Genomic DNA, 25,037 nt, shown 5'->3' with positions numbered 1-25,037 from the left:
TGAACAGGGACTGGTGCGCAGACAATTGATGGCTTGCAAACAGGGGAGCCGATCGGTTCGTGAGTACTGGACTGAGTTTACAATGTTGATACATAAATTGGGGTGGGACCTATCGGCGGAACCCATTCAAATGCTCTTTGAAGAGGGGCTTTCTTCGGCGGTGAAAGACGAACTTTCCCGGGCGCCCAGGGCGGAGTCTATGGACCAGCTGACCAAATCAGCGCTGACCATTGGAGCGCGCCAGGAGGCAAGAGCCTTGGAGAAGCGGGAGGGGAAAGGAGAGCGTTGGAGGGATTTCCGCATTCCAGAGATTCCAGAACCCAGTTTCCCGCCCGGAGAGCCGATGGAAGTTGGAACAGCGCGCGCGCGCGCAGTTTCAAATCCCAGTGAAGGGAGGAAGAAGGAGGGAAAGGGCGCCAAGAAATGTTACCTCTGCCAGCAGCCAGGTCACTTTGCCAGAGTCTGCCCGCAAAGAAAGGAATGGCAAGGGATGGCGGGAGCTGTTGGGGGGAAGGAGGAGGAAGTCCAGGAGCCAGTAAAAGCCAACGCCTGTCTGCCACTGTCAGGGCACTGCAGACAGGCCAAGGAGCAGTAAAAGTGCCCACTCCGGAACCTCCAAGACCAGCTCTAGTAATAGAGGTGCTGGTAGAGCTGGCAAACGGATACCCACTAAAGACCAAGGCGCTGTTGGACTCAGGCAGCTCCTGTAATTTTATGAGCAAGGAGTTTGCAGCTGAACACCAGATACAGACACTCCCTTTAAGCAACCCCCTGCAGGTCACCACGATCGATGGGAGGGAGCTGTTGGGGGGAGAAGTTAGCCTACAGACCGTCCCAATGGTTATGAGGGTGGCAAGGCACACTGAAAGGATAGCGTTCAATGTAGCCACCCTGGGAGGGGCGCCAGTCATTTTGGGAATGAGCTGGCTAGCGTTGCATGACCCGCTAGTGGGCTGGCATCAGAGAGTGGTCTCCTTTGGGTCAGCACATTGCCTGGAACACTGCAAAGAGGGAAAGGTGCCAGAAGGGGCAAAAGCCTCCCTAGCAGGGATGGAAGTAGCGGACAAAGGGAAGGTGCCCAAACAATACGCTGACCTGAGCAAGGTCTTCAGCGAAAGGGAAGCAGATAAACTACCACCGCATAGAGACTTTGACTGCCAAATTAACCTGGTCCCTGGGGCCCAGCTCCCCGTGGGCAAGCTGTACGCCATGTCAGACAGGGAAGTGCTGAGCCAGCTGCAAGCAAACCAGTTGTGGGTGAAATTGGAGAAGTGTCAGTTCCACGCCAAGGAGGTGGAATTCCTGGGGTACCGCTTATCAGACAAGGGATTAGCCATGGATCCAGGCAAGGTACAGGCGGTGCTGGAATGGAAGACACCGAAAACGAAAAAAGATGTGCAAAGGTTCTCAGGGTTTGGGAACTTTTACCGTAAATTCATCAAGAACTTTGCCCACTTAACGGCTCCCATCACGGACTGTCTAAGCAGCAAGAAGAAATTCGTTTGGACGGCGGAGGCGGAGCACGCTTTTGAGGAATTGAAAAAGGCATTCGCTTCGGAAGAACAGCTCCTGCATGTGGATTTACAAAAACCCATGAGAGTGGAAACTGATGCCTCAGACCGGGCGGTGGGGGCGGTGCTGCTTCAGCCAGGGAGCAATAAGTCGGAATGGAGACCGTGTGCCTTCTTTTCGCGTAAGCTGAACAAATCCGAGAGGAATTACACGGTATATGACCGAGAACTACTCGCCATTCACGAAGCGTTCCGGAGATGGAGACACTTACTAATTGGCGCACAGCATAAGGTGCAAGTGTGTACGGACCACAGGAATTTGGAGTATTGGAGAACGGCACGAGTGCTCAACCAACGACAAGTGAGATGGGCCCAGGAGTTCTCCAAATTCCATTTTGAAATCTGCTATGTGCCAGGTCCAGAAAACATCAGAGCGGACGCTCTCTCTCGCAAACCTGAATATTTGGAGGGGGAGGGAGCGCCAGAAGAGAGACATATTATCCCAGAGGACCACTGGGTGTGTGGTGCGGCCTGGGTGGGGCAAAGAGAACTGGTAGAGGGAACGGTAAATGATGAGTACGCCCAGGAGAAGCTCAGAGGTTTAAGGAGAGAGGGAGAAGACCCCGGAGGTTTTGAAGAAAGAAACGGGGCATTGTATTACAAAGGGGCGCTATATATACCCGAAGGGGAATTGAGGGGGAGAGTACTCAAACAGCTGCACGACAATCCCACAGCGGGGCATTTTGGGCAACACAAGACCATGTGGTTGGTGACCAGGGAGTTTTGGTGGCCCAAGGTGAGGGAGGATGTACGGGAGTATGTGAGAAGGTGTGACCAATGCCAGAGAGCCAAAGGAGAAAGGCGGGCACCAGCGGGGTTATTAGAACCGTTACCCACACCAGAACGACCGTGGGAGGCAGTGTCGATAGATTTTATGACTGATCTGCCCAAATCCCAGGGGAAAACCGCCATACTAGTCGTAGTAGACCAGTTAACTAAGATGGGTCACTTTGTAGCTTGCTCACATGCAGTCACGGCGGAAGAGACAGCAAAATTGTTTGTAGAACATATTTTTAGGTTGCATGGCACCCCCTTGAGGCTGGTTTCCGACAGAGGGAAACAGTTCACGTCCAGATTCTGGAGGAAGCTTATGAGCTTGTTGCACGTAGAGGTCAACTTTTCGACTGCCAGGCACCCTGAGACCAATGGGCAGGCGGAGAGGGCAAACGGTATCCTTCAACAATACCTGAGGTGTTATGTCAATGACAGAGAAAACGATTGGGTCGAAAAGTTGGCACTAGCGGAATTTGCTTACAATAATGCAGAGAATGTGTCCACAGGGATGAGCCCCTTTTTGGCTAATTATGGGTGCCACCCCAGGGCGTTTCCAGGGGAAGGAGGAGAGAGATGGAGTGTTCCGGCCGCTGAACTTTTTGTAGAAGAAATGGAAGCGATCCATCGTCAACTCCAACACAACTTAGAAAGGGCCAAAGAAGAATATAAGAGGCAGGCAGACAAGAGCAGAAGGGAAGGTGAAACAATTAGGGTGGGGAGTCGGGTCTGGCTATCAACCCAAGGGTTGCCGTTCAAGGGGAGTTGCAAGAAATTGAGACCCAAAAGATTGGGACCATTTGAGGTCATCCAACAGGTCAACCCAGTGGCTTTCAGACTCCGGTTACCGAACCACATGAAACTGCACCCAGTATTCCACAGGTCATTACTGTCACCATACAGGGGGGAAGGTGAAGGGGTGTCCACACGGGGGCCAGCCATAGAAGAAAGGGAAAGCCGCAACTATGTGGCGGAAATCATCGACTCCAGGTGGAAGGGTAATCAGGTGGAGTATTTGGTCGCGTGGGAAGGGGAACCGGAGTCGGAAAACACCTGGGTGAAGGCAGAGGAGGTCCATGACGAGGTCTTGATCGAAACGTTCCACCAAAGGTTCCCCAGGAAACCTCAGACAGTAGCGAGGTTCCGGGGGGAGTACTTTGGCACCACCGACGATGAGGAGGAACTGGAGGGATTCAGGGAATCGGAGTTGGAAGGGGGTACAGACTCCGAGGAGGAGGGGTACTTGGAAACCGGGAACAGCAAAAGGTGGAGGGAAGTGTTCGAAACTTCGGAAGATGAGGGAGGTTCCTTCAGGGGTTTTGCTCCCTCGCCTCCCGCAGAGGAGGGGAGGGAAGGGGGTGAAGGGGGCCCTAGAGGGGAGGTGGATGTCAGGGAACTGTCATCTGAGACGAAGGAGGTGAAAGGGCTCATGGAGGGTGAGAGAGACCACTCAGCGGAGGAGGGGACCAGCAGGGGGAGAAGTGGAGTTACAAGGGAAAGTGAGTCGGAGGGAGGGCTCAGAGATACTTCAAGCGAGAACAGTGGAGAGGTTTCAGGACCTCCCGTAGGGACACCCACTCCTCGGCGGAAACTGTCACGCCGAGAGTCCAGAAGACGCGTTTCCGTTAAGGAGCTTTTATGCTGGAAGAAGTTCCGTAAACGCCCACTGTCCGATTCAACGAGCGATTGATGGAGCCATGCTTAAGGAGCTCCGTCACAGACAGAGGTTTGGGAACTTAGCCAAACTCTGAGGGATCAGGATTTTACGCACAAGCAGCTCACCATCCCATCACACATATGTACTCAGTACTTGGTTTGGGCCCCTTTTGCATCAATTACTGCCTCAATGCGGCGTGGCATGGATGCGATCAGCCTGTGGCACTGCTGAGGTGTTATGGAAGACCAGGATGCTTCAACAGCAGCCTTCAGCTCTTCTGCATTGTTCGGTCTCATGTCTCTCATCTTTCTCTTGGCAGTGCCCCATAGATTCTCAATGGGGTTCAGGTCAGGCGAATTTGCTGGCCAATCAAGCACAGTAATCCCATGGGCACTGAACCAGGTTTTGGTACTTTTGGCAGTGTGGGCAGGTGCCAATTCCTGCTGGAAAATGAAGTCAGCATCCCCATAAAGCTCGTCTGCAGAAGGAAGCATGAAGTTCTTCAAAATCTCCTGGTAGACGGCTGCGTTGACCCTGGACTTAATGAAGCACAGTGGACCAACACCAGCTGATGGCATGGATCCCCAAATCAACACTTCACACTGGACTTCAAGCATCTGGCATTGGAAACTTCACACTGGACTTCAAGCATCTGGCATTGGAAACTTCACACTGGACTTCAAGCATCTGGCATTATGTGCCTCCCCATTCTTCCTCCAGACTCTGGGTCCTTGGTTTCCAAATGAGATGCAAAAGTTGCTCTCATCAGAAAAGAGGACTTGGAACCACTGAGCAACAGCCCAGTTCTTTTTTTTCCTTTAGCCCAGGCAAGATGCTTCTGACGTTGTTTCTTGTTCAGGAGCGGCTTGACAAGAGGAATAAAATCTCCTGGTAGATGGCTGTGTTGGCCCTGGACTTAATGAAGCACAGTGGACCAACACCAGCTGATGACATGGCTCCCCAAATCAACACAGACTGTGGAAACTTCACACTGGACTTCAAGCATCTGGCATTGTGTGCCTCCCCATTCTTCCTCCAGACTCTGGGTCCTTGGTTTCCAAATGAGATGCTTCTGACGTTGTTTCTTGTTCAGGAGCGGCTTGACAAGAGGAATACAACATTTGAAGGCCATCTCTGTGTGTGGTAGCTCTTGATGCACTAACTCCAGCCTCAGTCCACTCCTTGTGAAAGTCCCCAACACGTTTGAATGGTCTTTTCCTGGCAATCCTCTCCAGGCTGTGGTCATCCCTGCTGCTTGTGCACCTTTTTCTTCCACACTTTCCCCTTCTGCATAACTTTCTATTAATGTGCTTCGATACAGCACTTTGGGAACATCCAACTTCTTCTGCAATTACCGTTTGAGGCTTTTCCTCCTTATGGAGGGTCTCAATGATGGCTTTCTGCACAACTGTCAGGTCAGCAGCCTTCCCCATGATTGTGCTTCCTACTGAACCCATTGCAGGTGTTATGGATTGTATAGCTACTGCACCTTTTCACAATATTCTAATTTTCTGAGATTGTTAATTTGGGGTTTTCATCAGCTGTACCCCATAATCGTCACAATTATAACAAATAAAGGCTTGACATATCTCGCTTTGTATGTCATGAGTCTATCTCATATATTAGTTTCACCTTTTAAGTTGAATTACTGAAATAAATGAACTTTTCCACGATATTCTAATTTTTCGAGTTTCACCTGTATCTTCAAAAACCTTCATCCAATCCTCCCTCAAACCCGCAGTTCCCCGGCGTTCCCAATAGACGTCTTCCAGCTCTTCTTCCTCCTCATCAGATGATTGGAATCCCTCGAAGTCCGCTTCATCGTCTGTCGGCCCGAACACCTGTTGAAAAAATCTACCCCGGGTTTTGGGTTTGTCAGGGAAGAAATTGTGGAACTCCTCCACCAGATACTCGTCAGTGACACAACTCTCCTGGACCCAGGTATTCTCTGAACTGGGAGCCCCTTCCCACGCCACCAGATACTCTACCTATTCCCTATTCCAGCGAGAATCCAGTACCTCCGTTACCTCATTGCACTGCTCCCTTTCCTCCACTTCGGGCGGTGGGAGTTCCCCTTCCCCACTACCCTGCCGCCTTACCCCTTCTCTGTAGGGTGACAGCAGTGACCTGTGAAATACCGGATGTATCCTCATACTCTCAGGCAACCTTAATTTAAATGCCACCAGATTGACCTGCTGGATCACCTCAAAAGGCCCTACTCTCCGGGGTTTAAGCTTCTTGCACCCTCTTTTCCAGGGCAACCCTTGCGTGGACAACCACACCTTGTCCCCAACCCAGATGACCTCCCCTGGTTGCCGATGCTTGTCGGCCTCCTTCTTGTAGACCTCCTTAGCCCTTTCCAAGTTCAACTGGAGCTGTTGGTGGATTGCCTCCATTTCCTCCGCAAACTGTACCGCTGCAGGCACACTCCACAACTCCTCCCCCCTCCCCGGAAACACCCTGGGGCGACACCCGTGATTAGCAAAGAACGGAGTCATCCCTGTGGATACGTTCTCTGCGTTATTGTAAGCAAAGTCCACCCAGTCGTTCTGTCTCTGACTGACATAGCATCGCAAATACTGTTGCAAAACAGCATTGGCTCTCTCCGCCTGCCCATTGGTTTCAGGGTGTCTTGCCGTCGTGAAACTCACCTCTACTTGCAACAAACCCATGAGCTTGCGCCAAAACCGTGAGGTGAATTGAGTCCCCCTATCCGAAACCACCTGGGCAGGTATCCCATGTAACCTAAACACATGCTCTACGAACAGCTTGGCTGTTTCTTCCGCCGTTACGGCATGGGAGTATGCCACAAAATGACACATTTTGGTTAGGAGATCCACTACCACCATGATTGCTGTCTTACCCTTAGACTTAGACAGATCAGTGATGAAATCCACCGCCGCCACCTCCCATGGCTTTCCTGGTGTGGGCAGAGGTTCCAGCAACCCTGCTGGTGCCGCCTTTACCCCCTTGGCCCTTTGGCATGTGTCACACCCTCTCACATATTCCCTTACATCCTCCCTCACTTTGGGCCACCAAAATTCCCTGGTGACCAGTAGCATGGTTTTGTGTTGCCCAAAATGCCCTGCCGTGCAGCTGTCGTGAAGTTGCTTAAGGACTCTGGCCCTAAGGGTTTCACCTGGAACATACAAAGCCCCCCGATAGTACAGAAGCCCCCCTTTCACCTCGAAACCACCCTCGGCACCCCCCTTTTGCCTTAACTCGCCCATCTTTCGCCTTGCAAAGTCATAGTCTCTAAGCAGCTGCATCAGTTCGTCGTCCTTCACCAACGCTCCCCCACAAGTCCACTTGTTCTCGGGGAACATTAATCTGGCGACCGGAGGCCCTTCCTCTGCCAGGTACTCCGGTTTGCGAGACAGCGCACCCGCCCTCGCATTCTGCTCCCCTGGCACATATTGAATCTTAAAGTTAGAGTTGGCAAAAAACTCCGCCCAGCGTATCTGCCTCTGGCACACCACCCGTGCCGTACGCCACTACTCCAAGTTCTTGTGGTCCGTGCACACCAAAACTTGGTGCCTCGCCCCAATCAGGAAATGCCGCCATTGCTTGAACGCAGCGACGATCGCAAGCAATTCTTTGTCGTAGATAGTGTAGTTTTGCTCCGATTTTTTCAACTTCTGAGAAAAAAATCACACGGCCACCACTCCCCCTTTTCATCTGGTTGCAGCAACACCGCCCCTATCGCCCGATCAGAGGCATCTGTCTCAACTCGCAGTGGTCGCTCGGGGTTGACGTGCAGCAGCTGCTCCTCCGATGCGAAGACCCTCTTAAGCGCCTCAAACCCCCTTTGCGCCTCCTCCGTCCAATAAAACTTCTTCTTAGCACTAAGACAGTCCGTTATGGGTGCTGTCAGCTTTGCGAAGTTCTTGATGAACTTCCTGTAGAAGTTGCTGAAGCCCAGGAAACGTTGAACATCCTTCCTGGTCTTGGGGCTCTCCCATTCAACCACAGCCTTCACCTTCTCTGGATCCATGGCCACGCCCTTGTCCGACAGCCTGTAACCCAGGAACTCGACCTCCTTCGCGTGGAACTGACACTTCTCCAGCTTCACCCACAACCGATGCTCCTTGAGTCTGCTCAGGACTTGACGCACGTCTTTTACATGCTGTTCCTCGTTGTCTGAGTACACCAGCATGTCGTCCAAAAAGCAGACGCAGTTACGGTACAGCAACGGCCCTAGCACGTGATGCATGAAGGCCTGGAAACAGGGGCTTCCACACTGCAAGCCGAAAGGCATGACGAGATACTCAAACGCCCCCAGCGGGGTGAACATGGTGGTCTTCCACTCGTCGCCCTCTCGCACTCTGATGAGGTTGTACGCCCCCCGGAGGTCCAGCTTGGTGAAAATCTTCCCCTTCTGTACCCTGGCCAGAACGTCGTCGATTCTTGGCATTGGGAAGGCCACAGGTTCCATCAGGCTGTTCAAGACGCGAAAATCCACTACCAATTTCTTCTCGTTAGTCGATTTCTTGTCCACGAAGAACACAGGGCTCCCCCCGCCGCCTTGGACTCCCTGATGAATCCCCTTTTTAGATTTTTCTCAATAAAGTCCTTCAGGTCCTTGATCTCTCGCTCCGACATGGAGTAGAGCTTCCCCACCGGCAATGTGGCCCCTGGGATCAGATTGATCTGGCAATCATATGGTCGGTGCGGGGGCAACGTGTCAGCCTCCTTCCCGCTGAACACCTCCTGTAGGTCCCGGTATTGCGGAGGGATTTCGGTCGTCCCTGCTCTGCATGCTGCTGCCATCCTGGCCTCCGACCGCCGAGGTGGCTCTAGGCCCAGGCAGTTCTCCATGCAGTGCGCCGACCCAAACGTCAGGGACCGCTGATGCCAGGAGACCACCAGATCGTGCAAGGCTAACCAGCTCATGCCCAGTATGATGGGCGGACCCGCCAACGTGGCCACGTGAAAAGCGATGATCTCAGAGTGAGTAGACACCCGCATCCTCATGGGAGGTGTCTGATGAGTCACTTCCCCTCCCAACAGCTCTCTCCCATCAATTGTAGTGACTTCCAGCGGAAAATCCAAAGGCCTCAGGTTAAGTTGGTGCTGCGCTGCAAACTCCTTGCTGAAAAACGAGGCACTGGCTCCTGAGTCCGCCAAAGCAAACTCCTCCACTGTGTGGCTGTTCGGGAGTTCTAGCACCTCCTTCAACACTATACTTGCTTTGGGGTGTCCTGGCCGGGGGCTTTCACTGTTGCCACTGCCTGGCTGTTGCCCCGGTTCACCACCAGCCAGGCTCCCCCGTTTCCCAAAACCTGGGGTCCCTCCTCTTCTGCCTGTGGGGTGGCCCCTACCATTCCCTGCCAGTTACGACGCTCCGGACACACTCTGGCAAAGTGTCCAGGCTTCTGGCAGAAAAAACATTTCTTGGCCGCCTGCGAGTCCTTCCCCTCTTTGCCGCTCGGCCGTTGGGCTTTTGAACTTTCCCACGCACGGGCTGAGTCAATTTCCATGGGCTCTGGCTGTTGTTGACCTTCAGAAGCAGCTGCCGGCATCTCAGGAATTTGGTTACCATGGAAACGCCGGCCTTTGCTCTGCTTTCTTTCCCGCAGCCTGGCTTCCTGTCTCAGCCCCACCGTTAAAGCAGCCTTCGTTAACTCATCCATGTTCTTAGGACGGGGGCCCCTGGCAAGCTCATCCTTAACTTCAGTGTTCAGTCCAGCTTTAAACAAAGCCTGCACAGGCTCTGATTCCAACTCCCATCCCAGTTTGTGCACAAGCATAGCAAATTCTGACCAGTAACTATGCACTGTTGAACTGCCTTGCTTTAAAGCCAAAAGCTCCTGCTGTGTCGTATCTATATGGCTTTCATCTGCATACGTAAGATCCATTGCCTGCCAAAACTTGGGCAAACTTCGCAGCGCTTCATTATTAGCTGCAAAGGCCTCACCCAACTCTTGGCCCCTCCCGACAGGTGTCTAATTAGGTAGGCAACCTTCTGAGCATCGTTAGCAAACTGAGCTGCCTCCAGCTCCAGAAGATAGTTTATCTCCGTTTTAAATCCCAAATATTCGTGAGGATTCCCGTGGAACTTTTCCACCAGCGCAGGTTTGCTCCTCCCCAATAGCCCACCTGTGGCACTACCTTGAGCGGCTCTGGCTTCTTCAAGCCGAACTTGTAGCTCTGAAGCTCTGGATTCCAGCCCGGCATTGCGCCGACGAAGCTCTGTTATTTCTTGCTCCATTCTCCTTCTCTCTTTCTTTCCACTAGCTTTCAGCATATGAGACGATCCATGCTGTTAGGGAATTGCTGACAAGCTAGCTGAGATAAAACTCTGGGCAGTCAGCCATATCTGTACAAAGATTTATTGGTTAGCTTCAAAGTCCTTACAAGAGTTCAAAACGCACACTCCATCACGATGAGTCAGATGGATCGTCTGACGTTTTCTTTCGCCGCGCCCAGCAGACCCATTTCCGCAGATCAGCCCTCCTCTTTCCTCTGCTCCGTGAGTGGCTGATACCCAGAACTGGCTCACCCCTCCTGTAGGAGTCAGATGGGATTACCATGAGGAATTATAAAATATACATCAAGCCATCGTGTCCACGATGAAGACATTGTGTTGACTGGGTTTGATATATTGGCGATAATTTCTGATTAAATCCCATAAGGTTCTACATTCATGCCCTTTTCATGCCCTTTTGCCTCTACTGCCCATTCCCCTCTTCTTCACGAGTCACGTACACACTTTGACAGCCAGGCAGGCATCCTGGGCCATAAAGATAGTGGGCAAGTTTCTTTGATGTATATTAATCTTAGGATGTTAATCTTAGGGCCAGGAAACAGATCTCACATTAAGGGGATAATGGTCACTGTCCTCCTGGCCATCCTCCTTATCATGTGTATTGCTTGTTTATGACCTCCGGGGTTGCCAGATGCTCTTCTTTGTAGTTCTGTTCTTTGTTTACCCCAGAAATATTTGTGCTTAATTAGTTTTAGTAGTTTAACTTTCTCCCCACGTGGGTTTGTGGAAATGCTCAGAAGAAATCTGACTGGTTCTTACGAACACTCTGTAAAAAGCTCTTTTGTGAATAAAAACTACCTGGGTCATGTTGGGTTGAAATAACGACAGACAGGTAGCGAGTGTCATCTGGGAGGCATCTCTCGAACATGTGTCGGGGAGTCCCTTTTATTGAATATTACAGCATTGCCACATATGTGCTTGTTGCTGATTGGTTAACACAAATGCATTACAAGGATTGCATATAAGACATTAATCATCAAGGGATAAAAGGAACACAGAATTAGACAGGCATAAAGGCCTCCTATCATGATTGATATAGCGAGACTTAGAGAACGTACAGATAGGTACAGGTCAGGAACTAAATGTGCACTTAATATTCTAGGGTGATAAGAAAAGAATGTATACAGATAGATAAGAGCAGGTCAGGACATGTAAACTGAACTTAATACGAACTGAACATTACAGGCTGGTGCCAGGGTGGTGAGAAAGGAATGTACTGAAAGATAACTATTCATCATCTCCCCCTTTCTTTTCTTATGTGCGAGGTGTTTTCAGGGTAAATAGGACGGGGTAACTGGGACAAAAATACGTGGTATGCCAGCGTATGGCTGAAATAAGTTCGCCAGGGTGGATTGGACAAAAATACTTCAGGATACGTGGTATGCCAGCGCATGCCTGAAATAAGTTCGCCCGTGTCTCCCCTATCTTTTACAGCTGGTGCTGCCACTTCGCAGAGTAGGCAGCAATAATTTTATTAGGTGGTTGAGGGGGAGAGAAAAGCTGAGAGCAGAGACGTATGAGACCAGGAATGCATTGGATGAAGCAGCATAGCAAAATTAATATACATATTATGACAATAGCATATTGAAAAAGATTACGAAGCCAATTCAGGTTCGGCAACCAGCCAGTGAGCCACTGGGTGAATGAATCCCAGAGGCCAGAAAATCCAACGTCCTGTTTGATGTGATGTGTGAGATTTCGCAAATGAGAGATTTGCTTTTGAATAGCTTTGGAATTGTCAGTAACAGTAACAGCACATGTCATCCACTTGTTCGCAACCATAATGATGAAGCATCAGCAAGTAATCTATTGCTGCACGATTTTGCAGGAGTCCATGCTGGAGTTCATTCTGCTCTTTATTCAAAAGGTGAAGGGCTTGTGAAGTAAAGTTCAGAGCTTTTGCTGCGGAGCAAGCTAAAGAGTTAATGTTCATACTATTCCGTGCAGCCAATCCAGGGACTCCTAAAAGAGAGACGGCTAGAGAAATATATTCAGATCTGCTAGGGAGAGAAACAGAATCATCACAATCATTAGTCAATTCCACAGAGTGACGATATCGATATTTACATAAGCAGAGCAGTTAAAATTATCCTTGCCCATTTTCACACAGTTGGTTTTTGTGCAATTGACCATACGGGCGCAAGTGATATTAAAAGAGGCCACGTATGGGGTCAACAAATCAATGGCCAGAGATGGGCGTCGGCGAACTCGGTTACCCCAGTTATGGTAACCGGAATAACCAAGGGTGCGGAGAGAGTCATTTTGGGGTAAGGATGAATAAAACCAGGTATCATTTTGCAAATCGAGAGGGTCATTGCAAACAGGGATAAGGCAGGAGCCAAGGATTTCACCTATTGATACCTGCTGAGTTAGGCAAAAAGATGAAACATTGAGGGTTTTTGCAAAAGATTCCCACACATTTATTAGTGTGGAATCACCGCTATTAGGAGCGGAAGCAGAAAGGGGCAAAAACAAAACACTGAAAATGAGCACTATCATGGAATTTATATTAAGGCACGAAATGAGGCACAGAAGCAAATTATCAGGGCTTGCTTCCAGCTGCTGTTCCTTTCTAAACTGTTCAGCTTGAAGTGAGAGCGATTTTATTTGGCCCCACGTCACTGGGGCATTACGATTTCCCCGCTTGCGAGTCCTGGGGGGGCTGGATGCCGCATCCCGGGCGATCTGGAGTTGACGGTCGAACTGCGGTATTGGATTCTGCAGGGCCTGTTGCCATGCCATGGTAGAGGCGGATGCAGCGTGCGGGAACCCAGCGAGCACCCTGTGGAGTAGAAACTGCAGCGTAACCCTTCCCCCAGGTAATCAGTTTTACTGGTTCACTCCATTCGTTGGAGGGTAATATTTTATAACGGACCAGCGGGGCTGGAAGTATCTCTTTTTGCTGAAAATGCCTTTGCAGGCAAGTAAAGGATTCACGATCCTGTATGGAAACATTTAAATGATTGAGAGTAAAGAGAACACTAGCTAACCAGCCTTCTTTTTCCGAAAGTGAGGCTGGGACTCCGGCCTTTTTTTCCTGCCGAATTAAGGCAGTTTTTAAAGTGCGGTTAGCACGTTCAACGATAGCTTGGCCTTGGGAATTGTAAGGGATGCCAAATAAATGGTGAATATTCCAAGTCTCACAGAACTGAGCAAAGCTTTTCGCGCAATAGGCTGGGGCATTGTCAGTTTTTAAAGAATGGGGCTTGCCCATGACTGACATGGTACAAACAAGATGATTGCAAACATGTTTAACCTGTTCTCCCCTTTGAGGGGTGGCCCAGATAAAGCCAGAGAACGTATCAATGCAGACATGTATAAACTTCCAAGGTGAGAAAGGGGCAAAATGAGTCACATCCATTTGCCACAACTGGTTGGCCTCCAGCCCACGGGGATTGACACCAGGGCTGGGGTGGCCAATTTGATTAGAACATTGAGGGCATTGTTGGATAATTGCACGAGCCGCTTCCAACGGAATTTGGAATTGGCGGCTAAGAGCTTTCACATTCTGATGATGGAAAGCATGACTTTCAATGGGGGAGACAGGCAAAACCCTAAGCAAGGAATCTGCTTTTGCATTACCATCAGTGAGAAAGCCTGGGAAGGGTTGGTGAGAGCGAATGTGCACCACAAATAGTGGGTGGGAGCGATTGGAGAGAAGCAATTGTAAAGACAAGAAAAGGCTCAATAGATTGTCATCCAATAAGGGACTTACATAGCTGCCCTGCAAACGAGTTATAACGTTTGCCACATAAAGACTGTCCACCACCAGATTAATTGGCTGTGAAGAGAAATGATGCAGAGCTTTAACAGCAGCTGCCAACTCAGAACGCTGAGCTGATTTTTGTGGGAGAGTATAGAGACTGTGCCGTTCCCCATTCTGTTGCCATGCAACTACCCCCCTGGAGGGGGCTCCGTCAGTAAAGACAGTAGGGGCATCTAAAGGGGCAGGAGACAATATAGAAGAAAAAGACAAGGAAAATTGTTTGCCCATTTGCAGGCATCCCACCTGGAGCGCACTTGTCAGGGACTCCGGAGCAGGAGCACTGGGGAGAGAGGAAATGGAGAGTGAAGGGGAAGAATCCGAGGGCAGCGTAGGGGAGTATGACAGTGGCCCGAGAGATTCCATGAGCTTCTCCAGCGAATCAGAAGATTCCCAGATTCCTATGGTCAGGGCAAGGGGGGTCCCAGGGGGGACGCACCAGAAACAAGGAGCCAGAGGGGAACCCCAAAGCAGCAGTGGGGGATTGGGACCAGTTTCCCCACCAGAGCGTAGTGGGGGGGAAGAGTCACATGTGTCAGGGCCAGCGTCTCCTCCAGCGGGGAGAGAGAGTGAGTCAGGGCTGACCACGCCTCCAACGGAGGGGAGGTCAGTTGCAGCTAGCCCCCCAGAGGGGGAAGCAGTGACAGCAGCAGCAGTGAAACGGTCAGGAGAAAAGTTACCGGCTGGGCGCGCGCGCCAAGTTCAAATGTACAGGCGCGGGGAACAGCAGGAGACCCGGATGGGGAACCAGCTCCTAAAGCCCACCGGAGGGAGGGGGAAGGCTCAGGGGACTCAGCGTCAGAAGAGTCTAGAAAGGGCGAGACCCCAACGGCCAGGCGGAACCAGAGGCGGAAGGAACTGAGGAAGAGGTGGAGTAAGGCTAGAATCTTAAATTGGTGTCAGGGGGGAGGAGACTCAGACGGAGCATCAGCGGTCTGACAGTTGAGACGTAGAGCTGCGCGCTGCGGCTCTGGAAGTGAAACTGAACTTCAATAAAGACTTTTGTACTAAACAACGAAGCAGCGTTGGTCCTTTGTGAGCTGGGACCTTGGGCAGCTCTGACAGCACTGCAAATCCATGCTAGTGGAAAAAAACAGTTTCCCATTGTTCTAAGGGCATGGGCACAATAATTTGGCGACAATCGATGCCAAAGAGACTTTTGCATCGGCGGCGACCCTTGCTGATGAGCTGAGCAAGGAGATCCACTAAAGGAGTCACCGTGTTCTTCAGCGTGTGAAGTAAATACAGCCATTCAATTATGTGAACTTTTGATGGGCCTAACTGAATAAGGGCCGCAAAAGGTTGGACAGAATCTGTCCACATCTGGGGCAAAACTACATCTGGCAAAACATTAACAATTGCTCGGTCAACCCAATGGATACGCATAATTTCCTTTAACTGGGCAACAGTTTTCTGTTGAGAAGAGGTCAAAGTAATTTGCTCACTAGGAGATTGATGGCCTTTTAAGGCTGAAAAAAGCGGCCGTAAAACTTCAAGAGGGATTTTAAAATATGGTCTTATCCAATTAATGTTGCCCAGTAATTGTTGCAGCTCTACATATTTCATTGTTTTTGGAGCATGAAGCTCAGGGATTACGGGAATGGAATAGCTAGCTATCATTTTATGTCCTAGGTAATGAAAAGGAGGGGATTCCTGCACCTTTTCGGGAGCGATTTTCTAACCGTAAATTGACAAACAGGCTACCATATCCTGTTTCCATTGAGGGGGGAGGTGGCGCGCAGCCAATAATATGTCATCCATGTAATGACAGATCAGAAGGTGTGGATACTGAAGAAGGAAAGGTTGGAGGGCTTGATTCACATAATGTTGGCACATGGTAGGGGAATTCAACATTCCCTGCGGTAAGACTTTCCATTGATACCGTTCCGTGGGCTGGCTATTATTTAACACAGGAACAGTAAAAGCAAAGAATTTACGATCCTTTTCCTGTAAAGGAATGGAAAAGAAACAATCTTGCAAATCTATGATAGCCAATTGGTAGGAATGGGGGATTACATTTGGATTAGGCAGACCACACTGCAAAGGCCCCATGGGTTCAAGGATTTCATTAATTCTCCTTAGATCCTGGAGAAATCTCCATTTCCCACTTTTCTTTTTTATGACAAAGATGGGAGTATTATAGGGGCTAACAGAGGGCTCAATATGATCTGCCAATAGTTGCTCATTAACCAATTGTTTTAAAGCAAGTAGCTTTCCCCCCGTTATGGGCCATTGTTCCACCCATGCAGGGGTAGCAGATTTCCAGGTAAGGGGGAGTGCAAGCTTACTCATTAAATTGAATGGTAGCTTGTAATTGTTGCAGCAGGTCTCTGCCCCACAGATTGAGGTGGATTTTCAGCACACAAGGCTGGATGTATGCAATGGTTTCGGAGCTATCAGGCAGAGAAACAGGCAGCCACTGTACGCTTTTAGAAGAGGTTTGAGGTCCACCCACACCCCAAACTGCAGAGGCAGACTCAAGGGGCCACGTGGAGTCCCAGCAATTACTGGAAATGACAGAAATGTCTGTGCCCGTGTCAATCAAGCCTTCCAGAACTTTGCCATTGATTTTATACTTACGAAGAAGTTTCTGTTCACCAATCCTCTGAATTACAGCTAATAGGTGCGGAGAGAGAGGAGAAGGCTGGTGCAAATTACTATCCACAATAGAAGCAGTAGGATGAGAAGGGAGCACTACCAAATGCGCCCAAGACTCACCCTTTTTTAACTGCATGGGCATATGGCTCCAAAGTTGAACCATGATTGTGCCCACATAGTCAGGATCTAGGACTCCTGGAATAACCATGATTCCTTCCTTGGCCGCAGAGAATTTGGGTAAAATTAAGCCTGCAACCTTAGGTGGTTCACCAGGTAAAACAGCGTCTTTGGTTTCCTGATTAATTAAATCAATGGTGAAATCAGAGGGTGTTTCCTTAGGAAAATTTTCAATGGTGGTAACTGACGGCAAAGGGCTCTCTATTTCTCCTGGCCCGAGAGTGGGGCCACCATGGAGTTTCCCGAACTCTGGCACTGATTTGCCCAATGATAGCCTTTACCACATTTTGGGCATTTTTTGGAAGGCTTAGCCTTATTGCCATCACCATTCCTATTTGCTCCTCCGCCAGGGGCTCTGCATTGTTTAGCAAAATGACCTGGGCGCTTGCAGTTGAAGCAGTTGCCTGTTGGCTTATTGCTAGCTTGAATGGCACCGGCAAGCAAAGACATCGGATGGCTCTGGCTGCCAATATCTGCACAGGTTTGAATCATATCGGCCAGGTCATATTTGGGGCGATGTACAACTGACTGCAATGCCTTCTTGCAGTCGGTGTTTGGATTTTCGAAAGCCAATTTTTTCATCAATTCATTTTGGGCTGTAGTGTTATCAACCTGCCTAGTGACTGATTCTTTCAATCTGTCTATAAATTGATGGTAGGGCTCCGAATGCTGTTGCTTAATATTAACAAAGGAGCTCAGTGGTTGCCCCGAGACAGGGACTTTCCGAAAGGCGCGTTGCACACAGGTCGCGGTGCGACTGAAATGCAAAGGTGTCAATGTCGCCTGGGCTGGTATATTATCATACGGACCAGCGCCATAAAGTTGATTGGCTGAATGCTGTGGATCAGCCAGGGCTGATGCACTATGCTTAAATTCATTTTCAAAAACTGCATATTGCGCCGGAGATAAAAGCATGCACATCAAATCTTTCCAATCTTGGGGTAGCATTGTGTAACCGCTTGCTATCCCCTCCAGCATCCCTATTACGTAGGAGGATTTTAGGCCAGAATCAGTAATGGCTCTCCTTAGTTCCCTCATAACAGAATAAGGAAGTGCCTCGTACAACACCTGTTGTTGAGCAGTTCCTGGGTTTGCATAGGTGATAGGGAAAGCAGATGGCATTTCACCAGCCCATTCAGACTCTTCCTCTAAGGACAGGAGCCCTTTCTGCCTAGCTAAAGAAAGCGCGGCGCGCACAGCTCCTGTAAGAGAGCACGCAGGGGCTGGGGCAGGCGAAGGAGGGATGTGGGGGATGTGGGCTGAGGCGGATGAGACGTAGCGAGGGGTTGGCAGGGTTGTGAAGGGGGCAAAAGTTTTGGGTAAGGTTGGGGATTGTCTGCAGTGGCTAGAAGGGCAGGGGCCGACGGAGATGCCTGAGGTCCTAATTTAGCGACGGCATCTGACATTTCTGCCAAGTGAGCAGACAATGAATCGGAGCCCTCGGTTCTGCGAAGAGGGTTTTTCCGATCTTTTGCCAAGCCTCTACCCCCAAGGAGCCTGCCTCAGGGTACCAGGGACAGTGGCAAGCAATCTCACATAACAATCGTTCAATTTCTTTTAAAGAAATATGAGCACCCGCCACCCGCTGTTTAACGAGATGGAGCAATTCCTTAGCATGCTCCTTCTGAAGCTTAGTCAGTTCTCCCCCCATACTCACGAAGTAGCGCGCTGAGATTTTTCCAATCAAGTGAAGTATTGAGGCTGCGTAGAGGGATCTGGCAATCACGTCGGGGTCACCAGATGTTGGGTTGAAATAACGACAGACAGGTAGCGAGTGTCATCTGGGAGGCATATCTCGAACATGTGTCGGGGAGTCCCTTTTATTGAATATTACAGCATTGCCACATATGTGCTTGTTGCTGATTGGTTAACACAAATGCATTACAAGGATTGCATATAAGACATTAATCATCAAGGGATAAAAGGAACACAGAATTAGACAGGCATAAAGGCCTCCTATCATGACTGATATAGCGAGACTTAGAGAACGTACAGATAGGTACAGGTCAGGAACTAAATGTGCACTTAACATTATAGGGTGATAAGAAAAGAATGTATACAGATAAATAAGAGCAGGTCAGGACATGTAAACTGAACTTAATACGAACTGAACATTACAGGCTGGTGCCAGGGTGGTGAGAAAGGAATGTACTGAAAGATAACTATTCATCAGGGTCAGGGGGCTGCGGAGACATGGACAAGCACCGAGAGACACGATTATACGCACCCTTCCCAGAGTCTTGCTGGTTCAAGCCTCTGTGTGTATTCTTATTAATCAGAGTTCAATCCTTCCTTTACTTTGCGAACGCAACATAGTGGTGCCCCGTGTGAGGCCACCTAAAGGAACCGTGTGAGGCTACCTAAAGGAACTGTGTGAGGCAAACTTAAAAAGGAAAACTGTTTGAGGCTTGTAAAAAACCTCAGCAGTTGAGGCACAGCAAAAGGAAACCTCGGCAAAAGGAAACCTCCATGATTGGACTCCCCTCGGAGCTAGCAACCTGCTGTCCCTCGGTCGCGGTGGATCATCTCCTGCAAAATGATTCCCGGACTTAGGATCTCATTCGCTCGGAACAAGCCCCAAAGACGCGCGTCTATTACCCTTCAGGTGAGATCATGGGAAGCACGCTTTCACAAGTGCAGGAAAAGCATAGGAATAATTTGTTATATTTGCTAGCTCAGGCAGGGCATGATAAGCATTTAGCACCCTTAGTTATTCACGAAGCAATCTGTTAAATTTTTCCGCGCTTTCTCGATTATTTTTTGATCATCTAATAAGCTCTCATTTAGCCTCCATCGAAAGGATTTTTCCTCTATTCCTTTTATTTCACACTTTATTGCATTATGATCCGAAAGTATCTTTGGTTGTATTTCTATTTTTGTCACTCTTGGTGTTAACTCGCTGGATAACCAAACATAGTCTGTTCTTGACATGATTGATTGATTGATTGATTGATTTGGCTCTGAAAAATCAGTAAATTGTTTTTCTAATGGGTGCCTTAATCTCCAAACATCTATCAAATTGCAGTTCTCAACCATAGAGAAAAAAGTCTTAGGTAATTTTCCTTCCTTTGATTTTTCACTTGATCTCAACCTGTCCATTTCCATTGAAACTGCTCCGTTCATATCACCCATTATTATGATTTTCTGATCCACAAATTCAAATAGTTTTTCCTCTAAGTCTTTATAAAATTCAGATTTACTTCCGTTCGGTGCATACACTACGACTATTATCAATTTTACGCCTTGCCATGTGACTTGTACTGCAATTATCCTGCCTTCTTCATCTTTAAAAATCTGCTGAGCTTCAAATTTATTCTTTATGTACAAAACCACTCCTCTCTTCCTGCTTCTATCAGATGAAATAAATTCATTTCCCAATTTTTTATTGATCAATACCTTTCTATGTTTTCTCACCACATGGAGTTTCTTGTAAACAGATAATATCCAAATTCTTTTTTTCCAAGAAATGTTCAATTTTATTCCGTTTCTTTTTATCATTAATTCCATTCACACTCCATGTCCATAATTTCAGTGCCATTTTGTGTTTCTTTTACCAATAAAAGTATAAAAGTCTTAAACTACTTCTTCTTCTTCTTCTTCTTCTTCTTCTTCTTGCTCTTGCTCTTGCTCTTGCTCTTGCTCTTGCTCTTCTTCCTCCTCTTTACCATCCTTTTCTTCTTCTTCTTCCAATCCTGCCAGGCCTGCTGCTCCTGCTCCTGCTGTTTCCTCTCCCTTTCCCAACTCTTTATATCTTCTCAAGAATTTGTGTGTTTCGTCAAAGTTTGTAAATTTAAATTACTTCCCTTTGTAATAAAAGGAGATCCCTTCCGGAAACTCCCATTTAAATTCAATTTCGTTCTTCCTTAATGTCTGTGTCAGTGGTTTATAAAGATCACGCTTTTTCAGCAAACAAAGTGGGACGTCCTTGAAAATAATTATGAAGGCTCCATCAATACACAACCTTTTTTCTCTATTTTTCTGTAATATCAAATTCTTCATTTCTCTATCTTTAAATATAATCAAACAATCGCCTGGAAATTTCTTTGCTTGAACAGATTTTGTTTTAATTCTAAAGGCATTCTGAATTGTTTTTCTGACGTTTCCCACTTCCATACTTAACCATTGTGCAATCTCTAATGTTAATTTTTCCATTATATTCTCTCCTTGTACTTCAGGCACAGATCTCAATCTCAAATTTAATTCTCTTTGCCTCAATTCATTCATAGCAATCACGTCCCATAGTTCTTCTTGCGTTTTATTAATTTCTAAAATGTCTCCCTTAACCCTTTCTTCCTGCTTCCTCACCTCCCTTACTTCTAATTTTGTTCGTTTCATTCCTTCTTCCAGGCTTTGCGTTCTTTCTGTTATTTCCTTCATTTGTCCCTTCAACTCATTGACTCTCATATCAGATTTTTTATCCATCTGATCTAATCTCGTCTCCAATTTTTTTTCACTTTTTTAATGTCTTTTTTAATGTCTGTAAACATTTTTAAAATGTCTCCTTTAAATTCAGTTTCTTGTTTGGATCCTCTTCTTTCCGAAGGCGTCACATTTTCTTATGGACTTCTGCCTGTCCAGTGCGCTTCCCTGTGCCAAAAAACACTGCTTTCTCTCAGTGCAATCTTCTGGGGAAAAACTTCACCTGAGGCAGAAATAGCAGAGATGCAGCGGCGTTGCTGTCGTGTGGGAGAAGAGGGAGTGATAAAGTCCAGAGACAGAGTCTTCTATTCTAGAAGCTTTATTTACAAGCAGTAAATTACACCGTCCGAACTTTCAGACATCTTTCTCCTTGCTCAAACACACTCCAACTGAAATCGAAAGCAGATTCACAGAACAAAGAGAACTGTGACGTGACATCCTGACTTCCCGTAGGAGTCCCTCCCTCAGACACGAAGCACCAGAAAGGTTAACCCTGTAACCACCAAACTCTACACCCCCTCTTGCTTCGCGTCTGAGGGGAAACACATACCCACTGTTATCCCAAACCCAGACCTTCGCAGAACTCTCCATGCCTCTGGAAGGTTAGTGGTTTCGTGAAACCATCAGCGAGGTTCTTGGCTGAGGGACAGTACTTCAGCGCAACTAATCCCTCGTGAACACTCTGACACACATTCTGAAAGCGAATGTCTAGATGTTTGGTCCTGGCCTCAAATTGCCCCGATTCGGCCAATTTCAGGCACGGTTGGTTGTCCTCGAAAACCGTGATGGGCAAACTATTCACTCCACAGAGCTCTTGGACCAAACAAGCATAGAACTCTAACTCTCTGCACACCTCAGAAAGTGCACTGAACTCAGCCTCAGTGGATGAAAGCGCTATGAGGCTTTGCTTCCTGGACCTCCACCCAACTACTGAGTTCCCAAACTTCACCACTAGGCCGGACACGGACTTGCGATCCTGAAGATTAGCCCAATCCAAGTCCACCCAAGCAGTCAACTTAACCTCACCTTGAGCTGACAACTGCCTCAGTGGATGAAAGCGCTATGAGGCTTTGCTTCCTGGACCTCCACCCAACTACTGAGTTCCCAAACTTCACCACTAGGCCGGACACGGACTTGCGATCCTGAAGATTAGCCCAATCCAAGTCCACCCAAGCAGTCAACTTAACCTCACCTTGAGCTGACAACTTTAGGCAAAAATCTTTGGTATCCTGCAGATACCGCAGACCTCTTTTGATGCCATTCCAGGCCTGTACACTAGGACTTGAAGCCTCTCTGCTGAGCACATTAATAGCAAACGCTATGTCTGGTCTGCTCCACTGGGACAGATACAACAGACTACCTAGAGCTGACTGAAATATTTCAGCAGTTTCAAACACAGCGTGTTCTGCTTGCTGACTGTCCTTTACGTAGCCAGTTTCCATAGGACTTCTCACACCTGCACAATCACTCATCCTGAACTTCTGAAGAAGTTGCTCAATTTTACCTTTCTGGCTGAGCAAAAAACTTCCATCCTGTGTTCTAGAAACATCCACGCCCAGATAAGTACGAACAGCTCCAAGCTGCTTGAGTTTGAACCTTTTCCCAAGCTCCTTGGCGAACTTTTCTACCTGTTTACCAGTCTGTGCAAGGTATAAAAGATCATCAACAAAGATTAAAAGAGCTTCCTGTGTCTCACCTGACCCTTTTAGGTAAAGACAACTATCAGCAACACTTCTCCTGAAACCTAGCTTCTCTAAGGCTTCATTCAGACACATATTCCAGTTTCGGGCAGATTGACGTAACCCATAGATGGATTTGTGCAACCGCCACACAATGCCTTGCCCATTGATCTCAAAACCTGGAGGAGGAAGCATGTACAACTCCTCCTGGAGATCTGAGTTCAGGTAGGCAACATCCACATCAAAGTGGTTTGCCTTCCAACCTCTCTGTGCTGCAACAGCTAAGAGCATGCGCAGAGTCTCACTCCAAGAAGTAGGCGACTACACTTCCGTGAAATGAATCCCCTTCCTCTGTGTGAAACCCCTGGCAACGAGTCTTGCTTTATACTGCGGTTCTCCAGCTTCTGTGGGTAAACCCATCTGCAACTCATAGCTTGCTTGCCAGGCGGCAACTCTGTGAGCGAGAACACACCAAGAGACTCCATTGATCTCATCTCCTTCTGCATTGCCTCATGCCATTTACTGGCTTCTTCCTGAGGCAATTTCTGAACATCCTCAAAGGACTCAGGTTCACACCTAGCCACACCAACCCACACACTAGTGGCCTCGAACCTATCAGGTGGCCTGCCCTTGATTGACCACGCTGATCTCCTCAGAGTGAACCCTGGTGCCCCCTCTGACACATTAGGTCCAGCAAGACCATCCTCAGTGTCAGAAACTTCCCCCTCTGACCTGCTGCGCCTTTTGAACCTGACAGCCGGTCCAGCAGGAGAGGAAGGCTCACTCTTTGGTTCCGACTTGACTGTGGTTTGAGGAGGTGTTCTTGCTTTCCCCCTTTGAGGGATCCTGAGCTGTCCCTGCTGTGGACTCTCCCCTGCGGCGGACTCTGTTGCTCTGGACTTTGGTCCTCAGCAACAAGTTCCTTCTCCTCCTCATCTGAGTCAAAGAACTGCTGTGAAAGCACGTCTGGATTGCCATGCAGACGTGACCACCCAGCCTGTTCACAGAACACTGCACTGTTGCGGATCACCAGTCTGGACTGGTTCCCACTCGGGTATGCAAACCTCCAAGCCAGGCTCATACCCTACAAAGATCATTTTCTTAGACCTTGGTTCACCCTTCCTGTGTAGAGCCTTTGGAATGAGGACCCAGGCCTCACAACCAAACACACGGAAGTAATGCACCTTGGGCTTCTTACCATGCAGCAGGAAATAGGGTGTGTTCCCTACACTTGAATTGTACACTCTATTCTGTGTAAAAACTGCAAATCTCCAGGCTTTGGCCCAAAAACACTGGGGTAGCCCTGCATGAAACAAAATGGCCGACACCGATTCCTGCAAAGTCCTATTTTTCCTTTCCGCGATTCCATTCTGTTGTGGACTATGGGGCGCAGTCAACCTGTGGCTGATTCCCTTCTGTCGGAAGAAATTCTGCAACGCAGACCCAGTGAACTCTGCCCCCCTGTCACTTGAAAACTCCTCACCTTGGTGGAGAAGGTTACCTCTACTGCTGTGATCCAATCTTTGATCAACCCAGCAGCCTCTCCCTTGGTTTTTAAAGAAAATACCCAAGCAGATCTCGAAAAATCATCAATTAGGAGAAGAACGTACTTTGACCCCCCCCCCCAGGGACTCTACAGACATGGGGCCACACAAATCTGCATGTGCTAGTTCAAAGGGACTAGTGGTCTTCCTTTCTGACTTGGGATAAGAGCATGTGACAACCTTCGATTGCTTGCAGGCTCGGCAATCCAGGAATTTGTCATAAGCCTTAAATTTGCACCCTTCTGTTAGTTCAGGGGCCTTTTTAACATAATTCCAATTTGAGTGACAAAATCTGCGATGCCATAGATGTGCACAACCACTATGGGGCGCTACATTCACACATTGCACCCTTGCATCCTCAGTGGCATCCTCAGTAACAATTGGCATCTCCACAGTAAAAAGCCTGTCCTTGCATTCCACAGTATACAGCTCCTTGCCGTCCCTGGAAAAAGAACACATGTTATTTGCAAAAGATACACAGAAACCATCAGCAACTAGAGCAGGTACACATAACAGGCAATTTGCTATCTCTGGCACAACATAGGCCTGAACTTCATGATTGAGAAAGGAACAATAAAGCATTCCAGTCT

At 48.5% G+C, this 25,037-nt stretch overlaps 1 protein-coding gene across 1 annotated transcript in view; it reads right to left on the bottom strand.

Moving 5' to 3' along the window:
- LOC310753712 (uncharacterized protein) overlaps positions 1-22,213 on the bottom strand; it is a gene marked incomplete at its 3' end in the record, with an annotated part of 332,047 nt that extends 309,834 nt beyond the window's left edge. The window contains exon 1 of the mRNA XM_083595063.1: positions 21,740-22,213. The remainder of the gene's footprint in view (positions 1-21,739) is intronic.
- Between the last annotated feature and the right edge of the window lie 2,824 nt (positions 22,214-25,037).

This window comes from Podarcis filfolensis, assembly GCF_964270895.1.
Source record: "Podarcis filfolensis genome assembly, chromosome: W".
Taxonomy (NCBI): domain Eukaryota; kingdom Metazoa; phylum Chordata; class Lepidosauria; order Squamata; family Lacertidae; genus Podarcis; species Podarcis filfolensis.
Note: the sequence above shows the minus strand (reverse complement) of the source record. Positions and strands in the feature narration are given on the sequence as shown.